The sequence below is a fragment of the Oreochromis niloticus genome, linkage group LG4 (genome assembly GCF_001858045.2).
Source record: "Oreochromis niloticus isolate F11D_XX linkage group LG4, O_niloticus_UMD_NMBU, whole genome shotgun sequence".
NCBI classification, from domain to species: domain Eukaryota; kingdom Metazoa; phylum Chordata; class Actinopteri; order Cichliformes; family Cichlidae; genus Oreochromis; species Oreochromis niloticus.
Genome location: NC_031969.2, coordinates 5,237,269 through 5,264,757, shown reverse-complemented (window position 1 = coordinate 5,264,757; position 27,489 = coordinate 5,237,269). Strand labels below are relative to the sequence as shown.

Sequence of the window (27,489 nt, the reverse complement as noted above, 5' to 3'; positions counted from 1 at the left end):
ATGGTTGGCACCTCAACCTTCCAGTGTAAAAGATTGGCCCTTAACATTGACACCCTGAAAGCCTACACCTTTTTCTGCACAGCATCCAGATGTTTAAGAATGGTATCATCAGTGCATGATACGTCTTTCTCACTGAGCTCTCAAAGGAGCTTCCCACAACATAAATGAGGAGTTGACTGGAAAGTTTTCCCCAACTGCAAATCCCAACCAGTAATGCAATGGGAAGGTGTGGGGGTGACAAAAGCCACAACTTGGGCAAAGGAAAAAAGCAGACAAGGCCAACCAAAGACAACAAGATTTCAGATCCAAGTGATGAAGATCTTAACATCAGCAGTTGGTATAGGAAATGCAATGGACCTGTGTGCAGGGATTCCAGCCAGACTTTGTCACAACTCCATACAGTGAGGGGACAAGGTAAAAAAAGAGAGAGGAACTGTTTACACACACACACACACACACACACACAATGGATGTTGATATTGTTCTTTTGCTGTTGTGTTTTTTTCTTTTCCAATTTTCAAAATGTTTTCAAAATGTTTAAAAAAGTGAAAAACAATATTTTAAGAATTAAATAATTTTGTTTGGACCAAAATATAGTCCAAACAATAAAAATGATTATTCTTAACCAAAATGAAAAAGTGAAATAAAAAACAGTCACTAATGCATCTACGGGTTAATAGTGTATATATATGAAGGGTTTTACTCATGAATCAGAAATGAATTGGTGACTACAATGTCAGAGAAAATTATTATTTATTATCTAATAAATCATAAACAAAATTTGCGCATTTATAAGTGGTGTGCAGAAATTTGTATGAGGTGAAGTGTATTCCTCTTTGAGGACTAGTTGATACAGATTCTGATATTTACATATGTGTTGCCAAATATACCACAAGAACTACATGAATGGTTTACACAACTATAGACCAGGCAGAGAGACATGACTCTTGCAATGACCTGTCCTGATCTTATGTTTTATTTTTTTATATTCTCAGTTCACTGGGCTGGTAAGGGAAGGACATTTCTTTTCCAAACACTTTGGCAGACAAATTGTAAGCTTGAAATACAAATGCTAACCATGTGTTTGTAGGTACTGAGGGTCAAACTCTGACAGAGTCTGATTCAGTGGTTAAAAGGCCTGGAGACTCTCACAGACTCACCTTTACATACCCAGGGTTCAGTAGCGATGACTGGAACGCTTGGATCAGACAGGCTGCTGGAAAAGGACTGGAATGGGTTGCTTGGATCAACAGTGGTGGTGGCCCCTCTTACTCTCAGTCAGTCCAGGGCCGGTTTACCATCTCCAGAGACAACAGCAGAAAGCAGGTGTATTTGCAGATGAGCAGCTTGATGCCTGAGGATTCAGCTGTTTATTCTTGTGTTCAAGAGCCACAGTGACACAAGAGGAAGCAATGCACCACAAAATCTCAGCACACAAACAGGGCAAACAATCTCTGAGTTGGTCCTGCGATTTAAATGTTTTTGTGTATGCACAAAAGAATGTTTGCAACACAACTTTCATCTATAACAATTAGTGGAAGAAGAATTCATATTGCTTTTATAGTTTGTCATTGCCAATCTGTATCCAAAGCAAAATTCCTTGCAAACTCACACTGATGTTAATGCTGTGCTGACTTGAATGTGGTGTTAATTTCAACAGAGGAAGCTCCCATCAGTCCTATCAGGTAATTCCTTTATCCCAATATGCAAAGTGAGCTTTTCTAGCAGTCTCCTGTAAGAGTTGACATTTTTTCTCCACATACACTACCATTCAAAAGTTTTAGAACACAATGAAAATGAAACAATGAAAATTATGCAGTTTAATGTCTTATTGCGCTCTGAAATGAAAGCATAGTACAAATAAGCAAAAAAAAAAAAAAAAAAGTAATGGAATCAATTAATTGGCCAACATGTATTCTAAACTTTTGACTCATCAAAGTGGCCACTGTTGGCAGATATAACAGCTGAACATACCCGTGGCATTCCTTCTACAACAGAAATCAAATATTCTTCAGGAAGTTCTTCCATATCTGTTGTAGAAGTTCCCATAAATGTTTGGCACTTGTAGGTTTCTTTGCTTTCACTCTTCTGTCCAGTTCATCCCAAGCCAGCTTAATGGGGTTTACGTCTGGAGACTGTGCTGGCCTCTCCATGTTTTCAAGCTTACCATCTAATTCTTTTTTCCTGAGGTAGCTCTGCAATAGCTTGGACTTATGTTTTGGGTCATTATCTTGCTGTTGGATGAACCCCTGACCAACTAGGCGCATACCAGAGGGTATTGCATGGTGCTTCAGAATGCCGTGGTAGCCATTTTGGTTCCGGGTGCATCTCACTCTGTACAAGTCACCGACCCTGGATCCAGCAAAACAGCCTCTGACCATCCACACTTCCTTCTCCATGTTTGACAGCTGATTCCACACACTGTGGAACCATCCTGTCTTTTCAAAGGCATACAAAGAGCTTGCCTGATGATCGAGATTTAAAATTTTCATTAATCACTCCATAATACATTCTTCCAATCTTCAGTAGTCCAGTGGCGATGTTTAATGGCCCAGGCAAGCCTCTTTGTCTTATTATGATGGTTTAGCAATTGCTTTTTTGCTTCAGCGTGTCCTGTCAAACCTGCAGCTCGAAGTCTTCTCTTCACAGTTGAAACTGAAACTTGCTTACTATGACCAGTATTAAACTGTGCTTGAAGCTGCTTGAGCAGACACAAGGCAGTGCAGACACAACAGTGCAATAGAAATGTGCAAAAGACTGAGCATTGTGAAAAAGTCACTTGGTGTTAGGTAGGTTAGAAGGTGTTCGTTTGTGTGTGTATAAGATTGTGCAGATAAGTGCTTGGTAGTGATGTATATGAAGGTATGTGTGTGCGTGTGAGTCTAGTCACTGAGTGTTCAGGAGTCTGACAGCTTGAGGGAAGAAACTGTTTCGCAGTCTGGCAAGTGAGGGCCCAGTTGCTCCAGTACCTCTTGCCAGAAGGCAGCAGGGTGAATAGTGTGTGTGAGGGGTGTGTGGTGTCTTCCACAATGCTGGTGGCTTTGCAGATGCAATATTATATATACAATACTATGACACTATTTATATATAATATACCGTTTGAACTCTCACCAGCAAGTACTTGTATCACCACCCAACCTGTACAGTGTTTTTTAAAATGTCTTTTTAAATTGTAAATACTACTAGAAGATTGCTCCACTCTTTGCTTGATCTCTACTTTCCCTCAATTGCTTTGTTTCTACGTTTTAAAAAATGTGACTTGACCTAGAGAGCTCTGCACAAGAATTCTGATGTGCATTGACTGTTGGTCCTGTGCGCAAATGGCAAATGAAAATCTTGAATCTTGAAGTAACCCAAAAAAGTTGGAACACCTGCAGTAATTAGAAGCACCAGCTTTCAAGGCTTGACCAACCTCCATTGCTGCAGAGCAGCTTTAAATTGTTAACCCATTTTGTGTTCTCCAGAAAGGCTTTTTTGTATAATTCCAAAATGTACATTATTTTTCAGTTTTGGGTAACCTTCCCTTTTATTTATTTATTTATTTTTTTTGCAATTTCAAGCTATTCATTAGACTAGAACGCTTTGAATTGCAATAAATAAGAAAAATTGGAGTGTTCTAAAACTTTTAACCGTTAGTGTATGTGAAATGTCAGACGCTGACAAAGCCAGCCTCTGTAAATGTGCAGCCAGGTCAGCCTCTGACCATCACCAGTTAGGTCTCTTAGTCTGTGAGCAGCTGGAGGACTTATTGGATCCGAGAGCCTGTAGGTAAAGGACTGGAGTGTATTGGAAGTGCACAATATGGATACAGCACATACTACAAAGATTCACTAAAAAAACAAGTTTACCATCAATTTAAACACTTCCAGCAACACAGCTACTCTAAATGGAGAGAATATGCAGCCTGAAGACACTGCTGTGTATTACTGTGCCAGAGTCCACAGTAAAAGCTATTAAAGTTATAAAAACTTGTAATATCTAAATCATGTTCAAATAAAATTACATTTGTTATCTTTATAATAAATGTCAATATAATTTTCTAATAAGTTTTTGCCAGATTTTTAAAATATTGTACTAAACAAATAAATAAATGCTGTAGTATTTATTTATAGCCTGAATAATGTGAAATTTGTTGCACAGAAATTTGCATGAGACAGAATATGTTTCTCTTTGAGGAGTAGCCGATGCAAAATGATATTTTGTCCATTTACTGCTTGTGAAGAAAAAGGTGGTTCTTTTACAAACGTTATGCTTTGACAACAAATTATATGCTAAATTATTTGTTGCAGCTAAAATGTTTTCAACATCAACACTTCCCTTCACCATTTACTACATTAGCAAGAAAATGTACCATGTGAGTTCTCCTGCTTTAGGTTTAACTGTGGTCCAAAAACACTTAGGATAACACGAAACTTCCATCTAACATCTCAGTGTGGGATTTTGAATTGTGGGATTCAAGATTTAGGATGCACTATATTGATTGTGTGATTATTATGGACAATTAACAACCTTTCCTTTTATTTTTTAAACAAATTACACAACTCCAAAATGTAAAAAAAAGAAAGTGTTTAAGAGAAAAAACATTTTAAAGCTCAAATTGTGTTTTTATAATTCCTGCCTTAGAATGGAGTATTAGCAAGTACTTTAGTAAAGAACAGGTGTTAAAATGCTTTTCCACATCTGTGTATAGCCTGGTCTATTATATAGGTAACTGGTCAGACATATTGCATGATCTTGATGGTAATGCCTGTTTGAAAATAGCCTCTGGTTATCAGAGACTGGTTAATAATGCTCTATTGCTGTTGGAAAGTTCATAAAGGTCATATCTAGTGTTATGTATTTCTGTTTATTATTTCTTTTGAGGTTACACTGTCACGGCCAGGCGGATCAGCTGCACGCTGATCAGCACTCTCTCTGTTTCTCTCTCTCTTCCTCTCTCTCTCCTCTTCTCTCTCTCGCCGGGGCGGAACTCACTGTGGGTTCACGCCCTCAGCCCACGCCCTCGGGAGATGAGACACCTGGGTCTCATTAAGGTGATCAGCATTTAAGCCAGGAGGTGACTGCTGTTCGTCGCTGGATTGTTGTCTACCACGCAGCTTCCTGGATTTTCCCCCGTGTGATTCCCGTGTGGCAGTGTCGAAGTGTGAGCCTGTGATCGTGTGAGTGGATAATCTGAAGAACGCGTGCTTTCCCTTGGACTTCCCTGGAGACCCCCTTCTCCCCTCACTCAGCTGTATATAGCACCCCCCGCACATTCTTGTATATACAGCTGGTGAATTGTAAATAAACCCTTCTTGTGAGCATCAGAACCGGAGTCCTGCGCTTGAGTCCTCCTCCAAACCGTAACATACACAGGTTTAACCACAGGGAAGAGGTGGTTCCCATGGTAACCGGAATGTTGCTAGCAGAAGTGTGAAGTGGTGTCTCCAAATAAGGAGATGTCCAGACAGTTGCAGAAGAAAAAACGCCGTGCAGGAAGTGCAATTTTATTGTGGTGGGAACAAAACATCTAAGTAAATGGGAATTCATTCAAATATTTTTCAAACGTAAAGTGTTGCAATGGTTTTGTGAACTTTTAGCTGAGATTCTGGTGTTTCTGTGGACACCACACGTGTCTGTATTTAAATAACAGATCTAGCGGTACATCCTATTAAACCAGATCTTCTCCCTCTCGCCTCTAGCACAAAACATAAGCAAATCTGAGAATATATTTTGTTTGTCACTTGTTCTGTTCATATATGTGCAGTGGCGGTTTTATGGGTGACATGGGCTGTTGCCCTGGGCGGCATCGGGGTGGCACGATGTGAGGCACAACGCGGCATCATGGCATCGGCAAAAAAAAAGTTGCTTGCACCCATGCTGCCCCGACATCATGCCAAAATGCCAGCACATTTTGGGAATTGCACCAATTGCCACCAATCTGTTTCCGAAGCAAACTTCCACAGACTCACTGTGATGTTAGTGCTGTGCTTGCTTGAATGTGCTGTTCATTTCAACAGAGGAAGCTCCCATCGGTTCACTTTCAGCTGCTGTTAGTTTGTGGATCCTGTTGAACTCATCAATGAAAAGACACTCAACGTATGATCATAGCATTCGGTTAAAACAGTCATTCAATATTCAGCATTTTTTCTCTACAGATGTGGAATGTCAGCAGTTGACATTGACCATCGCCTGATAAGATCTCCTATTTTGTGAGCAACTGGATGATTCATTGGATCAGCAAGCCTGTGGGTAAAGATCTGGAGTGGACTGGAAGTGCACATTATGGATACAGCACATCCTATGAAGATTCCCTAAAAGACAAGTTCACCATCAACTTAGACACTCTTAGTTACTTAGAGTTACTTAGTCAAACTTAAATGAGCTGTGGGCCACTGCTGGCACTGTCATCTCATTGGAGGGCCACTTCAGTGTCCAAGTAATAACCCCCCCCACCCCCCCCCCTGCTAGTGAAAATTGTTTTCTTTACAAATAACTCTCTCACTGAACTAACACAGCCAACATGTTTGTACTCTCTGCTCATATTGCCTTCATATTGCTTTTTAAAGAACTAATTTTAACATTACTCAACAACAAATGAATCCTCCCTAACAAAAAGTCAGCACATCAAAAACAGGAACAATTTGCTGCCAGCTATTTTTTCCCCTTAAAGTTACAGAAATTACAGTTAAGTTATCGAAATGCTCAAAGATGTAATAACACTGCCTCAATGGGAAATGCTTTTGTGATGTCTTGTCTTAATTTATTTTTTTTATCAATTAAAAAAACAAAGACAAAGACATATTAAAATCTAAATTTCTGTTTTAAATAATTTTCTTTTAATTATGCCCAAACCAATACTACAGTACAACCACAAGACCTTTCATTCTCTCTTATAATTGGTCATTGTCCTTGTGTACAGAAAGCAAAGCTCCTCACACACAGATATAAAGATTAATATCAGCCTGGTGCAGGAAAACATGAGAAGTTCCGGGTTATCACCCTCAGTACAAGTTCTCTGTAGCTCTGATGCCGCTGTTGGATCCAAAGAGTCTCACTGAGGCAATGACAGTATGAAAAATACACTGATTTTATTGTATTGTTTTATCATATTAGAGACCCTGCAGGGACAGAACTGAAGTGGATTGAAAATACAAATTATACTGCACAAGGACAAGTTGACTATCATCTTAGAAACTTCAAGCAAGACGTGTTTTACTGTGCCAGAGAGTCCCAGTAATACAAACCATCAGTATAGCTGAATAAAAAATCCCTCAGAGCCTCAACACTGATAAGTGTTAATAACTCAATAGGTCAGTCATGACAAAACAAGAAAATGTCCATAATTAAGTCACAATAATGCATGACAATGACAACAACATTCAATTTCACTTCCCTAATCAAACTCCTTCATTGTGATATCCTGATACAAATGTTCATGCAGTTTATAGTTGCACAAAACATCCAAACTCCACTTGTTGCTTGCAGGTTAATCCATATTTCTATTTTATTCTGTCAGTTGTAATCTGTATTAAAAATAAACTTCCTCCCAGACACATATAATAACTTGACATGGTGCATTTTGTTGAACCAGAACATGAGAAGATTCCAGAAGATCACTTTCAGCACCAACATGTTCTTTGTAGCTCTGCTGCTGGATCCTGTGAGTCTCACTGAAAAGAACCACTGACATCATGGATGTTAAGCACTGTTACTTTATGTGCAATTAAATGCAGTGTGAACAGTTGACACAGCCAACCCCTGTGACTCTGCAGCCAGGTCAGCATCTGACCATCACCTGTCATCATCTACATCTACAGCTACTCTTAGTACCATCAATGTTAAGTTAGACTCTTTTTCTCCAATTGATCTTTCTGAGTTAACTTCAATAATTAATTCCTCCAAACCATCAACGTGTCTTTTAGACCCCATTCCTACAAAACTGCTCAAAGAAGTCCTGCCATTAATTAATGCTTCAATCTTAAATATGATCAACCTATCTCTAATAATCGGCTATGTACCACAGGCCTTCAAGGTGGCTGTAGTTAAACCTTTACTCAAAAAGCCATCTCTAGACCCAGCTGTCTTAGCTAATTATAGGCCAATCTCCAACCTTCCTTTCATATCAAAAATCCTTGAAAGAGTAGTTGTCAAACAGCTAACTGATCATCTGCAGAGGAATGGCTTATTTGAAGCGTTTCAGTCAGGTTTCAGAGCTCAGCACAGCACAGAAACAGCTTTAGTGAAGGTTACAAATGATCTTCTTATGGCCTCTGACAGTGGACTCATCTCTGTGCTTGTCCTGCTAGACCTCAGTGCTGCATTCGATACTGTTGACCATAATATCCTATTAGAGCGATTAGAACATGCTGTAGGTATTACAGGTACTGCACTGCAGTGGTTTGTATCATATCTATCTAATAGACTCCAATTTGTACATGTAAATGGAGAGTCCTCTTCAGACACTAAGGTCAATTATGGTGTTCCACAGGGTTCAGTGCTAGGACCAATTCTATTTACATTATACATGCTTCCCCTAGGCAACATCATTAGAAGACATAGCATAAATTTTCACTGCTATGCAGATGACACGCAGCTCTATCTATCCATGAAGCCAGGTAACACACACCAATTAGTTAAACTGCAGGAATGTCTTAAAGACATAAAGACCTGGATGGCCGCTAACTTTCTGCTTCTTAATTCAGATAAAACTGAGGTTATTGTACTCGGCCCTGAAAATCTTAGAAATATGGTATCTAAGCAGATTCTTACTCTGGATGGCATTACCTTGGCCTCCAGTAACACTGTGAGAAACCTTGGAGTCATTTTTGACCAGGACATGTCCTTCAACGCACATATTAAACAAATATGTAAGACTGCTTTCTTCCATTTGCGCAACATCTCTAAAATTAGAAATATCCTGTCTCAGAGTGACGCTGAAAAACTAGTTCATGCATTTATTACTTCCAGGCTGGACTACTGTAATTCACTATTATCAGGATGTCCTAAAAACTCGCTGAAAAGCCTTCAGCTAATCCAAAATGCTGCAGCAAGAGTACTGACAGGGACTAGAAAGAGAGAGCATATTTCTCCTGTTTTGGCTTCCCTTCATTGGCTTCCTGTTAAATCCAGAATTGAATTCAAAATCCTGCTCCTCACATACAAGGTCTTAAATAATCAGGCCCCATCTTATCTTAATGACCTTGTAGTACCATATCACCCTATTAGAGCACTTCGCTCTTGCACTGCAGGCCTACTTGTTGTTCCTAGAGTATTTAAAAGTAGAATGGGAGGCAGAGCCTTCAGTTTTCAGGCCCCTCTTCTGTGGAACCAACCTCCAGTTTGGATTCGGGAGACAGACACTATCTCTACTTTCAAGATTAGGCTTAAAACTTTCCTTTTTGCTAAAGCATATAGTTAGGGCTGGACCAGGTGACCCTGAATCCTCCCTTAGTTATGCTGCAATAGACGTAGGCTGCCGGGGATTCCCATGATGCATTGAGTTTTTCCCTTCCAGTCACCTTTCTCACTCACTATGTGCTAATAGACCTCTCTGCATCGAATCATATCTGTTATTAATCTCTGTCTCTCTTCCACAGCATGTCTTTCATCCTGTTTTCCTTCTTTCACCCCAACCAATCACAGCAGATGGCCCCGCCCCTCCCTGAGCCTGGTTCTGCCGGAGGTTTCTTCCTGTTAAAAGGGAGTTTTTCCTTCCCACTGTCGCCAAAGTGCTTGCTCATAGGGGGTCATATGATTGTTGGGTTTTTCTCTGTATTTATTATTGTGCTATCTACTGTACAATATAAAGCGCCTTGAGGCGACTTTTGTTGTGATTTGGCGCTATATAAATAAAATTGAATTGAATTGAACCTGTAAGGTCTCTTGTTTACTGAGCTACCACACAGCTTGGATTAAAAAAAAACCTGCAGGGAAAGGACTGGATATTCTGCAGACTGCAGATTCATACTACAAAGATCCACTGAAAAATAATTTCATTATTGAATTAGAAACTTCAAACAAGAAAGTGACTTTAAAATTGACCAGGTTTGCAGACTGAAGTCACTGGTGTGTCAGAGGAAAAACACAGCCCATCAGCATAGCTTAACAAAACCCCTCAGTTGTAGCATCAAACTACCAGAGGAGGAGCCCTCAGAACATGAATGAATTCAAAATTATTTTTCTCTGGAAGTCAGTTTGTTGATAAATTCTCCAAGATGAGTCTGTAAGCAGATCTTATAATAATAATGATAATGATGATAAAATGTAATAGAATTAAAAGAATTTCAAAGAGAAATTTAAATATAGTGAGATGAAATTATGCTTGTTGATTTGGGGTTTTGTTTGAAATCTCACCATCTTTACATTTTCAAGGAATTTGTCTCTTTTGAAAGACAAATAACTTGTTTTTAGGTTGAGATAGAAATTATTTAATGAATTAATATAATATATCTGTAAAGAGACATCATCATCATCCACAGACCTCCAAAAACCTGTGCAGATACTCAAAATGCAGACCACAGTTTCTCATGAAATACTTAATCATCCTTTTTTTTTTTTCCACAGAAATCATTATAATATCTATAATATTAATTATAAAACTGGAGCACTGCAGTTAATGTTCCCATGACTCTTCATTTATGTTTTTTCCAATATTTTTATTACTGATATGATCATGTTTGTGTTTTATAAGTATTATCAATAAACGTCATTAAGAAAATTGACAATAGTATCTTCACCTTCACCTGTTTTATTGATATAATCAGTGGCTGACTTGAAAACAGATTTATATATTACATATCCTAACTCAGGCATGTCCAAAGTCCGGCTTTAATTGGCCCGCAAGTAATTTTATAAATAGAATAGAAAATGGCCCGCACTTCAACTTTTGCTTGAGTTTATTGCACTTCTTAGTTTTAACACCAGGGGGAGCTACTGTTGATCAAGGCAGTTGCTCCACCAAAAAGGACAATCACAGAAGAAATTTACCCCAAGTTACCAAACATGGCAGAACCAAAGAAGCGAAAGGTCGAAAGTGAGTGCAGAAAATTTCAGACACGGTGAGAGAGTGAATATTTCTTCAAAGAATTAAAGGGGACGTGTGTCTGTTTGATCTGCACTGAAACTGTGGCAGTTATGAAAGAGTATAATGTACGACGTCATTATGAAACCAAACATCAGGTCTATGCATCCTACACTGGTGCTGAGCCAGAGCAGAAATTAAAGCAAATGGTAGCTATCCTTCGGGGTCAGCAACAGTATTTTTTTCGTGCTCAAATTGTCCAGGAAAAGGCTCCAATAGCAGCTATGAGGTCGCCCAACTCATCGCAAGACATGGCAAGCCTTTTTCAGATGGAGACCTCATAAAACACGGCCTCGTTAAAGTCACCGAAATAATGTGCCCGGAAAAAGTGCAGGACTTCAACAATGTCAGCATGTCCAGAAGTACAGTTGTGCCACGCACTGAAGACTGTCAGCCAACATTAAACTGCAACTGTCTGATAAAGCTGTGCTTTTGATTTTTACTCCATCGCATGCGATCCGAGCACTGATGCCACAGACACCGCACAGCTGCTAATTTTTTGCGGGGAGTGGACGAGAGCACGAGCGCTTTAGGTGAGTAAAAAATATATTCCACAGTACCCGTGTGTTAATATGCAGGTGCACATGCTTCAAATATCAATAATGCGCATCAATTCTGTCACTACCCTGCTTTTGCGCACCACTTTCTTATATGCGTTTTTCTTGTTAACACACAGAGTACACACCGCTGTGCACAGCGCACGCACACGCAAAGTCAGCTGATCTCATCTGATGCAGATCTGCTCCTTGATCAAGTGACATTTGTCCGGATTTTTGGCACTAGTGGCGATCAGCACTGCGGCTGGATGGCCCGATTTACATACCCAGCGCAGCTGATACTCACCAGAATAATTTACTGAAATTATATGGACTCATGTTATTAAGTCCAGTTCAGTCTGTTAATGTTGATAATCGGTTCAAACGAACATTAATGGATGCTTTGCTAAGCCTAATAACGTAAATAACAAACTTGAAATGTACCCGTCCCATTTTCCCCTTTATTGTTTTTTTCTCTGTGCTGTAAATCTTCTGTCCAAGAAGAAATCTGCTGCTGTTCTGAGAATGAGCTACCAAAGCTTTCTCTGAATAAATCAATAAAGATCCATTTATGGAAAGCTGTGGAGAAGGCAGTTTTGTCTTTAATTATATTCAACAATATAACACATTTGACCACTTTTAAGTGATTTTTAATACAGTAAGTTAAGGTTATATACCTAATTTCTAGTAAGTGGCCCAGCCCCTCCTATATTTTTATGTATGTGGCCCTCAGCGAAAAAATTTGGACACCCCTGTCCTAACTACATTTAATAGACCACCACCCAGTGTAAGGTTTATGACACAGCTACCCTAAATTACTTACAATAATATATATTTTTGGAATGTTGTTAATTACTGATCTTATCCATGCAGTTTTTAAATCATGTTTTATTTAAAAATAGCAAAAAAGGAAATCACATTATTATCTTTTATTAAGATGTTAAATTACAGATATTTATTTCCTGAATAGAAAAAAAAATACTTTTATTGGTTGACTGTTATGCTTGATTAATTTCTGACTTTTCTGACAGAGAAGTCATGTGTACCAGCTATTTCCAAAAAACAGGTATTTGAAAGATTTATAAAATGTTTGTTATGGCAAGTGCTGTAATAAATCTTTTAAGCACTGTAGTATTGATTTCTTTATAATGATCGCCTGAATACTTGCTGAATGCTAAATTTCTGTGACCTGGAGTGTGGTTCTCTTTGAGGAGGAACACATGCAAAATTATATCTTCCATCTTTGAATATGTGTCACAGGATAAAAAACATGGACTGCATGATTGAATCACACCAATGTGGACTGGGCAGAGACAAATGGCTCCTACATTGAACCATCCAGCGTTGATGGCTGTTTTTCTTGTCCTGTCAGTTTACTGGGTTGGTAAGGACAAAAGTATTTCTTTTACAAACATTATGACTGGATGACAAATTATATGCTTGAAGTACAAAAGCTAATTATGTTTTTATCTGCAGGTACTGAGGGTCAAACATTGACTCAGTCTGAATCAGTGATTAAACAGCCTGGACAATCCCACAGACTGATGTGTACATACTCAGGGTTCAGTAGTGATCACCATTATGCTTGGATCAGACAGGCTGCTGGAAAAGGATTAGAATGGATTGCTTGGATCCAGTATGATGGTGGTAGCACCGACTACTCTCAGTCAGTCAGAGGCTGGTTTACCATCTCCAGAGAAAACAGCAGAAAGCAGGTGTATCTGCAGATGAACAGCTTGACAACTGAGGATTCAGCTGTTTCTTATTGTGCTCAAGAGTCAGAGTGTCACAAGAGGAAGAAATTCTGTACAAAAACTCAGCACATCAACTTAAAAATTCACATTCACAGAAATGAACCGTAATTTAACATCATCAGCAAGTTCATAGAAACGATAAAAATGGAAAGGATTTGTGTTTCAGGATGGTGGACACAGTTATTCTTTGCTTGTTGCTCTCTTTCTCAACACTGATTAATGGCTATGACATGAACATTAGTATGAAACCCTCACTCACAGCAGAACAGGAGAAGCTGTCATTTACAGCAGTTGCTGTCGGTTGCAGGATCACTTTGAGTTTCACTGAGGCAGAAATACTGTTGCTGTTATGACAATTAGACTAAACTTGTTTTACCACAGGTATGAAGTGTAAAGAGCTGACACAGACAGTCTGACTCTGACTGTGCAGATAGTCAGAGAGGCTGGCTCATGTATGATGAGTACTCAACATCATACACGTTAGCTAAGATGATTAGTAAGAGGAAAAATATTCTGGGATCATAAACCATTAATTTTACTCAAGTAATTCTCATTAGTTGCAAATGCTATCTGTGTGTCCACATGTTTCTGGACATATAATAATGCATGCAGTACCATAACCACTCTTCCAGCTGTGAAAACAGAGCCAGAGGCACCTAACTTGCTGATATAATAGCACAGGGCTATTGTTTCATGTTATAATCAGTTTTATTTTTAAAACCTTATGGAGCGCTATAACAGAAATGAGCATCCTTTTCTCATACAAATCTCCAGTTTGTGCAGTGGAGTGCTGAGTCCTGTGTATAGACCAAGAGGGCACATCTTCAGCCTCAGAGTGATGAACATAGTCACGTTTTAGCTGCTGGTCTCTGTTCTCAAAAAAAAGAGAATTTTTTGGGCAAAAACCCTTCTTCTAGCTGACAGACCCACCATTTGCTCACAGATTAAGTTGCACAAGTGAAAATCAAAAGAGACACTTAACAAATTGAAACGTGGGTAGATTTTAAAATTACATTTAGCAAATATTTTGTTTTACATTTAATCAATAATATAAAAAACTGTGGTAATGACATAATTTTAAAGACCTCAAGCTGTTAATATGTCACATGATAAATATGGTGATCTGGACTGGAGGTCAAATACCTAATCAATTTGAATGTTATGCCTGAAAATGTTTTATAGTGCTGAGTCACAATAACACAATCAGAGCTGAATAAAAAAACCATCAGCGTTTGTAAACTAAAACTACCATACAAGCAAAGGGAAACTTGCAGCACATTTTCATATGAAATATCATGCATTCCATCAAAAGTTTTGTCAAATTTGAGATTTTGTGTCACACTTATAACAGCTGAACACAGACAACAGTATCAATCAAAATGAGGCAACACTGTGCAAATTAATGCAAATTTAACAACAAATTTAACTGCAGTTCTCCCCTGCTAACAGGGAGGGGAGAACTGCAGTTAAATTGCAAAACCTGGATTTTCCCCCCTTTTATATCTGACTACCAAAGAACAGTGGATACAGATCTGCATGATGGACTACTGGAAAGGACTACTAATTTTATCTATCTGCTGGACAGGTGAAAATATTTATAGATTCTAATATAACACACATTTTCTTTTTTTTTCACCAACCAATTAAATGTTCCTTTTTTTTCTTCTCTTGACAGTTGTTCATTGTCAGACTCTGACACAGTCTGAACTGTTGGTTAAAAGACCTGGAGAATCCCACACACTGACATGTACAGCCTCTGGATTCTCATTCATCAGCTACTATATGAACTGGGTCAGACAGGCTCCTGGAAAAGGGCTGGAGTGGGTTGCCACTCTTAGTAGTGGCAGTGGTAGCAACAAATATTACTCTCAGGCAGTTCAAGGCCGGTTTACCATCTCCAGAGACAACAGCAGACAGCAGCTGTATTTGCAGCTGAACAGCCTGAAGACTGAAGATTCTGCTGTTTATTATTGTGCTCGACACTCAGTCACACAGTGACTGAAGGTGGTTCAGCAGCTGTACAAAAATGTACCTTTACGATTGTCATAAAACAGGGATATTCAACTATATAACAACATATATGACTGCTGAAAATTTCCACCACTGAAACAGGAAAATTGTGCATGTTTAAATGAAGTTTGTGACTTCAGGGAAATTTAATAAGGAAAACAAAATCTTGTGAATTTGTTTCAAATCCTTAGAGAACAGTCTCAACCACCTTTACAGATAATATATCTCAACACAGCTTAATAGTTTTAGAGCAGTTTTAGAGGCTCACTTTCTTCCCCTGTCGTACACACAGCCACTCACAGAAACACACTATCTTGGGCTGCTGCTGCTTCTAAAAATATCTTACATTGTGCTGCTCATTAACATTGTCACTGTTGTATATGCATATGCTGGTTGCGACTTTGGGTTTTCTGCTGTGTTTTTTTAACAGGTGGTGAAGCAGAGTCTCCGTTTTTTCCCCTAATATCCTAATATTTTAATAAAGTTTTAATAAAGCAAAAAATATATATTAAATTTCTGTTTTTTATTTGTCAGAAAGTTCAATAAACACTCAAACAACTATCTCATGGTTCATGCTTTACAGAGTTAACTCCTCATACCTCATTCCAAACTGTTACTACTCTCCATCAACTATTTTGTCCAGTATTGAGATCATAAGTATTTGTCACGTTTATTAATTGATTGTTATGACAAAAATGTTTTTATTGCACTGCCGTGGAAACAGAACACTGCTTTCACATCTGAACAAATCTTTGCATGGAAATAAAAATACTCCACCTTTTTCACCTAAATTCTGTGATCGTTTAGATGAAATATAAAAATAGCTGTAATAAAATCTCACAAACAATGTAAATGTATTTACAATACACTTCCTAAGCATAAATTCACGTGTTCATTTATGTTTCGGAACATCATGAAGGCTTCATTCACAAAACATTTTTATTCAGGTTATTTAGTTTTATTATATCTTTGGGAATCCTTACAGAGTTTGATTAGCACACTGCATATACTGCCATCAACTTGGATGATGTCATCATCCATAGTGACACCTGGGCAGGGGCCACGGTCCTGGAGTCTCTGAGGCAGGCGGGGCTCGGCCAGATGTGGCCCCGGAATCATTTGGGAGGTGGGGGTGTGTGGCAAGGGTGTGGTCTCTGGCCTCCTGCAGTGGAGGGGTGGTGCAGTGAGCTCTCGAGGCGGTGCAAGGGCAGCAGAGGGGACAGCTGTGTGTGCTGTGTCTAATGACTCTCTTCATATATATAGTGACGGCGGAGTCTGACGAGGTGTGCGTCCAGTGGAGGAAGCAGCAGAAGGAGCTGACTCCTGGCTCGAGTGGGCCTGACCCTGAGTGAACTGCTGATCACGTCAAAAATAAAGCAAATGAGAACACGACAGAACACTGTGTGGGTCTGATCATTATCACATTGACATTTGCAGAATAAGACCATACAAGCCAGCTCTCCACGGCTCTACGCATTCTTACGTACATGTGTCGGGGTTAGGTAGTCACTGACGCCAGCCAGTTACAATGGTAGGGTCTCTCTACAGATACACGGAGGGCAGCATGCTCAACTGTAATGGCTGCCGCTGCACTTATTGTAGGAGACTCTCTACCTACTACAATATTAGCATGACACCCCCCAGCAGTGCTATGCCATAGTAAGGGTTGTTACAATTGATATAAAGCATATAAAGTCCTCTGGCTTTAAGTTGGACAGTCTCAGATACACCATGCTGTTGCTGTTGTTTCTGGTGATTTCTTCACGTCCTTGCATGCTGCTGGCATAAATGGTTTTACTTGCATCAAGCCAAATAACCATCCACTCTAGTGTTTTTCCTGCAGGTTGTCTGATCCAGTGCATGCCTGCTTGGCCAAAATTGAAACCAGTTCCTCTACAGGAAAGACTGAGGGCTTCTTGGGGCTTTTTTAAACATTGGAGCAGAGGGAATGGACTCAAAAGCCTGACCATTAAGACCTGCTGAACAACCAGAAGAAAAAACAGATCAGTGAAAATCAGGGAGAAAATAATGATTTAAAAAAATGATATAAATAAAAATAATAATTTATGTATTACAACATGAACCAACATACAAAGCAGACAGAGAAATGTCAGCAGGACAGACAGTAAGAACATCATCTTGAAAGTAAAGGTATGAAAGAAGAGCTTCAAATCCATTGGACAGCCAGCTCCTAAGAGGAGAGAAGTCTGCCATCTTGTCATGCGTTTTGTGTTTCTTATTGTTATTATAATTATTATTAGTATGATCTTGGCTCTAGTTTATTCTGATTATGTATTCTGTCGAGGTTCTTGAGTTCTAGCTTTAGGTTGGGTTATGTGGCTGCCTTGTGTTATGTGTTTCCTGTTTTACTTTGAAGGTCTGTGTCTCCTGTCTCGTCATGTCAATTAGAATCAGCTGTGCCTTCCTAGTGTTTGCCTTTCCTTGTTTTCCTCCGTGTGTGTATATATAATGTGTGGTTGCATGTGCTCTTTGTCAGTCCATCTGTGTTTCCTGGTGACTCTCTTTGTTTCTCTGTTCATCATCCTGGATTTCTCCCTGCAAGTTATGGTTTGAGGTTTGTTCTCTAGTTTTCCCAGTTCAGGGGCCCGTTCTTCGTACCTCGCTAAGTAAGTTAGCCGGGGCCAACATTTGAATGTTGACGATTTCGCGTGATCTTGGATCGTTCGGTTCTCCGAAGCTCATCTGGGACTTGCTGTCATAGCAACAGATCCGTAAGCATAAACCTGCTCGGGAGCAGGTTTACTTTATGTAAACAGGATTAGATCGCGGCCACTCAGGTATGTCCGCTGCAGTTATATGAAAGCAAGAGCGATATTTCGCCACTGTTTTACCATAAATAAATATTATCAATGTAACTAAAGATAATGCAGTATGTGATTCTTTTATTGATTTCATACAGATACATACAGGTCATTTCCGAAAAAAAGGGAAATGTACTATTAATCATTCTATTACATGTAGTAGATCATGTCAGATGTAATTCATATTTTAGAGTAGTAATAGTAAATTACTACGTGCAATCAAGATGACAGACCACGGCTATAAAAGCGAAGGTGGATTTGGGAAGTCTGTTGCAGCCATGTCCTGTCCGTTTGTACGCGAGCAAGGAAGGTGCAAGATTGATAAGGAGAGTTTACAGAATTTAGCGTATATTGCGGGATAGACAGGATCCTTTAGCTCGGCGCGACGGTGTGCTCATAGAGAGATATCGATTCTCCCGTGAGGGTATTATTTACTTTCTTCCTCTCTCTTCCTATATATATATATATATATATACTTACTGTACTGTACATACTTACTCCCGACTTACTGTGCATGCTTCAGTCACCCCTTGCATGGGAACAGGTAAAAGTGATGGAGTGTTATGTCAAACTACACACAAAAAAACCCACAATGTCAATAAATGTCACAGTACAAAAAGGGGTGTGACGAGGGGGTGCAGGACCACCACCTGTCTTTATTTGCTCTGCCCTTTTCTTGGTTGCTGTTATAAACAAACAAACAGATTATTCCAGGGTCTCTTGTCATAGACTAAAAGCAATATAAGTGATAAATATTACCATTCTGTAGAATATTCTTATATTTCACTTTTACTTTTTCCCATGTTCTAGTGGGTCCTGTTGTGGCTCTAATGTGAAAGAGGATATGATGTAATATAATATAATGTGGTATAATATAATATCACATGATATAATGTAATATCATGGATCACTTACGAGTTTAATTTGTCAGCAACTTTCTGCCAGCCCTCTCTCCTTGCTTTTGCAGCCTTTGCAGTGTTCCCCTGCGTTTTAATTAAACTCTGAAACTCCTGATATCCCTCAATCAAGAGTTCTTGGTCTGCTGCCGTGAAATACTGTGCGCGCTCCTTCGACATCTTCGCCGACCAATCACAGGGTTGCCGATCAATGTTTCTACTATCAATGCGTAGCCCCTTTTAAGCCACCCAGTGATCTCAGATTACTTCATCCAGCTATACTAATCGTCAACAACAGGTGTGTTCGGAGAACCGGATTAGCGAGCTCAAAGTTAGCGCGATGATTTGATCTTGGATGTGTCATTTGATCTTGGATGTAGTAAGTGAGGTATGAAGAACGGGCCCCAGGTTATTTCTTAGTTCTGTCGATGCCATCCTCACTTTTGTTTGTTATCCTCCACTGTAAATAAATGCTCACTCGCATCATCAGGCTTTGCCTGCATTTTGGGTCCTTTCTCATAACACCACACAACTTCTGCTGTGACGTATCTGGATTTTATTAGGGAGGAACTGAAATATGTGGCTTAAATATTATTCAAATGTATCTAGAAAGAAAATTTTTAATTGATGACCATATCTTTCAGTTTTGGTTTTAGAGATAAATATACTGTGTGTTTGCTTATTTAATATAGTATGATCAAATAATTTAATATTGACATATTTTTTTATGTTTCTTTTGGTTTTTCCCTTTGTATTTTTTGCTGAGGACGAGTTATTTCAAAACTCATGTCTTCTGTATCTTCATATGTGTCGCAAAGCAAAGGTCGGGAACTCAATCTATAATACAAAATTATGAGGATTAATGATGCTGGATTAATGAGCCTCTAAAATCTCTCTACAGGTACTGGAGGTCAAACACAGACTGAGTATGAACCAGTGGTTAAAAGGCCTGCAGATTTTTACATAAATGTTGCCAAATATAACACAAGGACTACATGGTTGATTTACACAACTGTAGACTGAGCAAAGAGACACGACTTTTACAATGAGCTGTCCTGAGATTACCTTTGTTTTTCTGATAGTGTCTGTTTACTGGGCTGGTAAGGACAGCACATTTCTTTTGCAAACATTATGAAATTTTTGAAATAAAGAAACTAATTTTGTTATTGTCTGTAGGTACTGACAGTGAAACACTGACTGAGTCTGAATCCGTGATTAAAAGGCCTGGATACTCCCACAGACTGACCTGTACATACTCAGGGTTCAGTGGGGATGATCATTATGTTTGGATCCGACAGGCTGCTGGAGAAGGACTGGAATGGATCATTTATATCAGTGGTGGCAGCAGCTATATCCACTACTCTCAGTCATTCAGAGGCCAATTTACCATCTCCATAGACGACAACAGAAAGCAGGTGTATCTGCAGATGAACAGCTTGACGACTGATTCACCACATCAAACCAAGCCATAATTTGCTTTCAGCTCTTCAGAAATGAACTGAATATTAATGTCTGACCATCAGACAGAGTACAGACAAAGGACTGGAGTGTATTGGGAGGAAAAGTAGTGGGAGCTCTCACTATAAAGACTCACTGAAGATAAAGGTCAGCAATGACTTACACACTTAAAGCATTCTTGCATTTAAAAAGTCAATGAGTCTCAAAGAAACTTAAAGACTGTTTATTTTTGTATTTCAGAAACTGTGCCTATTTGCGTAAAGATCAAATATACACAGGAAACATACAAAAAAGGCTTCTCCATATGAGTAAATGGTAAATGAACTGGTTCTTATATAGCGCTTTTCTACTCCATCAGAGCACTCAAAGCATTTTATACAACTAATTCATTCACCCAATCACACCCATTCACACAAGCACTTTTTCTAAGCTGTTAAGTGCTCCCTATTTAACATTCATACACAATCACACTCCGATGGATGCATCGGAGAGCAACATGGGGTTAGTATCTATAGAGGAGTGTAATTATCAACAATATGCATTCAGAGTAGCATTAGTATATTAATTCAGGATTTGATTATATATATTTATATATTACAATTATGTGTAATTGTGATTGTTATCAGAATGATAAAACTAATATCACTCGTACATTTTTATAGCAGATTGGAGTACTCTGGTTTTGTTTCCTGTGAGGACGACTTATTTACACACTATTTAACTTAGTGTGATTTGATGATCTTAACAGATGTTGATGGTCAGACTCTGAGAGAATCTGAACCAGTGATTAAAAGGCCTGGAGAATCCCATGGACTGACCTGTACAGGCTCTGGATTCAGATTCAGAGACTACCCTATGAACTGGGTCACGGAAAAGGACTGGAGTGGATCGCCTTTATAAACACAGGCAGTTCTTATATCTATTACTACCAGTCAGTCCAGGGTAGATTCACCATCTTCAGAGATGATTACAACAGTAAAGGTAATCAGATAACAGATAAACGATCTGAAGACTAAGGACACAGCAGTGTATTACTGTGCCCAAAGAGACATACTATGAGAAACGGTAATATATAACAGATTAATTAAAACAACCTGCAGGAAAAACAGTCCGATAGGTGAGATTTACCCAGATTAGGAAAATGCAGATGCATATGTTTAGACATGATCCACATTTGACTTTTCGTGTTGATTTCTAAGTCCATTCATGCCCATCATTATATTTTTCAGTAAGGAAAAGAGTGTTAAATGTGGTAATGGTTAAACAGAATTATGATTCATATGTGATTTCGCTTGTAATTAATTATGCTCATTAGGTATATTAAAGGTAGGTGTGTGTAGTGTACATTTGTGCATCCATTAGAAGTTAAGAATGACAGCAGGTGTATATATTTCAAGAATTTGTGTGAATACAAAGTGACTGGTGTCATGGGGCCCGTTCTTCGTACCTCGCTAAGTAAATTAGCCGGATTTGAATGTTGACGATTTCGCGTGATCTTGGATCGTTCGGTTCTCCGAAGCTCATCTGGGACTTGCTGTCATAGCAACAGATCCGTAAGCGTAAACCTGCTCGGGAGCAGGTTTACTTTATGTAAACAGGATTAGATCGCGGCCACTCAGGTATGTCCGCTGCAGTTATATGAAAGCAAGAGCGATATTTCGCCACTGTTTTACCATAAATAAATATTAGCAATGTAACTAAAGATAATGTATTTGATTCTTTTATTGATTTCATACAGATACATACAGGTCATTTCCGAAAAAAAGGGAAATGTACTATTAATCATTCTATTACATGTAGTAGATCATGTCAGATGTAATTCGTATTTTAGAGTAGTAATAGTAAATTACTACGTGCAATCAAGATGACAGACCACGACTAAAAAAGCGAAGGTGGATTTGGGAAGTCTGTCGCAGCCATGTCCTGTCCGTTTGTACGCGAGCAAGGAAGGTGCAAGATTGATAAGGAGAGTTTACAGAATTTAGCGTATATTGCGGGCAGTGTTGGGTAAGTTACTTTAAATTAGTAACTTAGTTACATTACTAGTTACTTCTCTAAAAAAGTAACTCAGTTACTTCAAGTTACTCGTTACTTTCAAAGTAACTAGTTACTAGGGAAAGTAACTTTGGTTTTACTCAGAATTCTCTTGTTAATGTGTTGCTTCCGTAACTGGATACCCAGCCAGACTGCCAGTCTTCTAGCTTGCTTACTTGCCACAAGTGCACTGTGCCACCTACCAATAGAAAGGAAATAATAATGTGCACATTTCCACGAGAGAAATCCCACGCCTGGACCGTCGTTGACCGCCGCCATGATTCTAGCCTGCTTTTTACATCCAACACAAAAACTGCAGTCGTGGTGCTTTTGATTGTACTCAGAACTTGGAAATTCTGCCTTCTGAATAGGAAGATGTAGGTAACACCAGACTGCAGATGAGCTGCATACAGAGCTGGACTGGGACAAAAAAATCGTCCCGGGCATTTTGACTAGAGACCGGCCCACCATTATAGGAAAAATCATAAAGCCTTTGAATGACAATAAACACTGTTGTGACAGTGATGTACACTGTTCTGATGGTATATATGTATCAATCTATCAATCGTTTGTTGTAAGACTCAGATAATTATTTTTTCAAAAGCGAGACATTTTAAATGAGAATAATAAAGAAAAGTATTTCCTTGTCCCCCCCTTTCCCTGTTAATGCCCTACCTGGCCCCCTGGCATCACTTTGCTAGACCCGCCCCTGCACAGTTACCAGCTGTCAGCTACGTAGAAAAGGATCCTGGTGTTATTTGTCTCTCAGAAACAGTTCATAACTTCCCTTCAACTCATTCATGTCACCTAAAAGGTAAACCTGTTTCTCCATCACCTGTTCAGCTCTGATGATTCAGTAAGGACATCTCCTGGTTTCATCTGCATGTTTCCCTCTCACCAGATAACCAAACCGATATCATGACCAGCAGCTTTCCAGCTGTGGCTCCAGCAAACATCAGCTGATACTAGAAATTAATATTAAATAAATTCTAACAACAGCTGATCAAGCTTAAACGTGTTGCTGTTGTTTAACGCGACATCCGCTGGTTTCCTCTTTCTGGCGCAAAGTGGGCGATAAATAAACAAGAGAGAAAAGCCGATCAGCTGATCATTGATCAGTTTCATGATTGAAGTAGAAACAGGAGAGGGAGGGGGGAGAATGAGAGAAGAAGAGGCAGCTGTGCAGCTTCAGCTTTGTGTCTTTTTCATTGTAGCTGAAGTCCGGGACAAACTGTGTTCCTTTTCACCTCAGTACGAAACGCGTAATATTTTCTCTGAATACGAGACGATTCTGTTTTTTACAGGACGGTTGGCAACTCTAATAATTAACCGTATGAACAAAATAAAGTTCAACATCAGTAACATAGCACCCACCCAGCTGTATAGAAACTCCGTCATGCTAGCTAGCACGCAGTACAAAAATGTCAGCATACCGAAAATAAACTCCACCTAAACTTGGTTTATATCTGACCCAGATAGACTGCAGGTCATAACTTCTTACCTGAAGTTCAGTTCACCTGACACGCGGACCGGCGGCCGCTTCGGGTCTCTCCTCTTGCCTCCCTTTTCCTTCATCCACCTGCTGGCCTCCACCACTTGCTAATGTTATTGAATCTGTGGAAGCTCCGCGATATCCACCACACGAAGTAACGAGTAACGAGCCTATCTAAATCCCAGTAACGAGTAACGCGTTCCTGATTTTGGCATAATAACTAGTTACCGTGCTCGTTACCACAATAATAACGTAGTTACTGTAACGCGTTACTTAATAACGCGTTAGTCCCAACACTGATTGCGGGATAGACAGGATCCTTTAGCTCAGCGCGACGGTGTGCTCATAGAGAGATATCGATTCTCCCGTGAGGGTATTATTTACTTTCTCTCTCTCTCTCTCTCTCTCTCTCTCTCTCTATATATATATATATATATATATATATATATATATATATATATATATATGTATATATATATATATATGTATATATATATATATACTTACTGTACTGTACATACTTACTCCCGACTTACTGTGCATGCTTCAGTCACCCCTTGCATGGGAACAGGTAAAAGTGATGGAGTGTTATGTCAAACTACACACAAAAAAACCCCACAATGTCAATAAATGTCACAGTACAAAAAGGGGTGTGACGAGGGGGTGCAGGACCACCACCTGTCTTTATTTGCTCTGCCCTTTTCTTGGTTGCTGTTATAAACAAACAAACAGATTATTTCAGGGTCTCTTGTCATAGACTAAAAGCAATATAAGTGATAAATATTACCATTCTGTGGAATATTTTTATATTTCACTTTTACTTTTTCCCATGTTCTAGTGGGTCCTGTTGTGGCTCTAATGTGAAAGAGGATATGATGTAATATAATATAATGTGGTATAATATAATATCACATGATATAATGTAATATCATGGATCACTTACGAGTTTAATTTGTCAGCAACTTTCTGCCAGCCCTCTCTCCTTGCTTTTGCAGCCTTTGCAGTGTTCCCCTGCGTTTTAATTAAACTCTGAAACTCCTGATATCCCTCAATCAAGAGTTCTTGGTCTGCTGCCGTGAAATACTGTGCGCGCTCCTTCGACATCTTCGCCGACCAATCACAGGGTTGCCGATCAATGTTTCTACTATCGATGCGTAGCCCCTTTTAAGCCACCCAGTGATCTCAGATTACTTCATCCAGCTATACTAATCGTCAACAACAGGTGTGTTCGGAGAACCGGATTAGCGAGCTCAAAGTTAGCGCGATGATTTGATCTTGGATGTAGTAAGCGAGGTACGAAGAACAGGCCCCTGGTCTGGGTGAGTTGGCTGTATTTTTCAGTGGCCTCACCTCTGGGGGGAGCCTTGTCACTACACCTGTTTCCTCACCTGTCAGTGATCCACAGCTTTCAACAGGCAGTATTTAGGACCAGCCTCTTCATCTGGGGCCTGTTCTTCGTACCTCGCTAAGTAAGTTAGCCGGATTTGAATGTTGACGATTTCGCGTGATCTTGGATCGTTCGGTTCTCCGAAGCTCATCTGGGACTTGCTGTCATAGCAACAGATCCGTAAGAGTAAGCCTGCTCGGGAGCAGGTTTACTTTATGTAAACAGGATTAGATCGCGGCCTCTCAGGTATGTCCGCTGCAGTTATATGAAAGCAACAGCGATATTTCGCCACTGTTTTACCATAAATAAATATTATCAATGTAACTAAAGATAATGCAGTATTTGATTCTTTTATTGATTTCATACAGATACATACAGGTCATTTCCGAAAAAAGGGAAATGTACTATTAATCATTCTATTACATGTAGTAGATCATGTCAGATGTAATTCATATTTTAGAGTAGTAATAGTAAATTACTACGTGTAATCAAGATGAGACCACGACTATAAAAGCGAAGGTGGATTTGGGAAGTCTGTCGCAGCCATGTCCTGTCCGTTTGTACGCGAGCAAGGAAGGTGCAAGATTGATAAGGAGAGTTTACAGAATTTAGCGGATATTGCGGGATAGACGGGATCCTTTAGCTCAGCGCGACGGTGTGCTCATAGAGAGATATCGATTCTCCCGTGAGGGTATTATTTACTTTCTCTCTCTCTCTCTCTCTCTCTCTCTCTCTCTCTCCATATATATATATATATATATACTTACTGTACTGTATATACTTACTCCCGACTTACTGTGCATGCTTCAGTCACCCCTTGCATGGGAACAGGTAAAAGTGATGGAGTGTTATGTCAAACTACACACAAAAAAACCCACAATGTCAATAAATGTCACAGTACAAAAAGGGGTGTGACGAGGGGGTGCAGGACCACCACCTGTCTTTATTTGCTCTGCCCTTTTCTTGGTTGCTGTTATAAACAAACAAACAGATTATTCCAGGGTCTCTTGTCATAGACTAAAAGCAATATAAGTGATAAATATTACCATTCTGTGGAATATTCTTATATTTCACTTTTACTTGTTCCCATGTTAGTGGGTCCTGTTGTGGCTCTAATGTGGAAGGGGATATGATGTAATATAATATAATGTGGTATAATATAATATCACATGATATAATGTAATATCACGGATCACTTACGAGTGTAATTTGTCAGCAACTTTCTGCCAGCCCTCTCTCCTTGCTTTTGCAGCCTTTGCAGTGTTCCCCTGCGTTTTAATTAAACTCTGAAACTCCTGATATCCCTCAATCAAGAGTTCTTGGTCTGCTGCCGTGAAATACTGAGCGCACTCCTTCGACATCTTCGCCGACCAATCACAGGGTTGCCGATCAATGTTTCTACTATCGATGCGTGGCCCCTTTTAAGCCACCCAGTGATCTCACATTACTTCATCCAGCTATACTAATCGTCAACAACAGGTGTGTTCGGAGAACCGGATTAGCGAGCTCAAGGTTGGCGCGATGATTTGATCTTGGATGTGTCATTTGATCTTGGATGTAGTAAGCGAGGTACGAAGAACAGGCCCCTGTTCCTCGCCAGTTTGTCAGCTAACCTGTGTTAGTAACAGACCATCTTTGCGGGTCCCGTTGTAGCAAGTGGTGCACAAGTAGTGTGTGGGAATGAGTGTCTCAAAATATTTTAATATTTGAACAATACATACAAACAGAACATAATAAAAAATGTATTCCACACATTTTTAGGTTTTCCTGAAGAGGAAATGTTATTGCACCCTAAAATTATTATTATTATTTTACACAAAAATTCAATATTGACCCATGTCTGGTTCTTTAATTCATATTTCTTTTTATCTTATCAGTGTTTATCTGTACTAGATATCTGTGTCTGTACTTGAACTACAAGAGGAAGCTCTCTAAGACCAATACTGGGTGTTTTCATTTAGACAAAAAAAAGAGAGACACACTGAAACACAAACCATTAAGAAACCTGAACACACTAACATGAACCCACAAGAGGAGA

General features: G+C 39.3%; 1 long non-coding RNA gene across 1 annotated transcript; it reads left to right on the top strand.

The window, feature by feature from the left end:
• Positions 1-17,767: 17,767 nt before the first annotated feature.
• LOC109202022 (uncharacterized) lies at positions 17,768-20,695 on the top strand. Its single transcript, XR_002061985.2, has 3 exons — positions 17,768-17,937; positions 19,982-20,180; positions 20,257-20,695. It is a non-coding gene; the product is annotated as an uncharacterized LOC109202022 (long non-coding RNA).
• Positions 20,696-27,489: the final 6,794 nt, after the last annotated feature.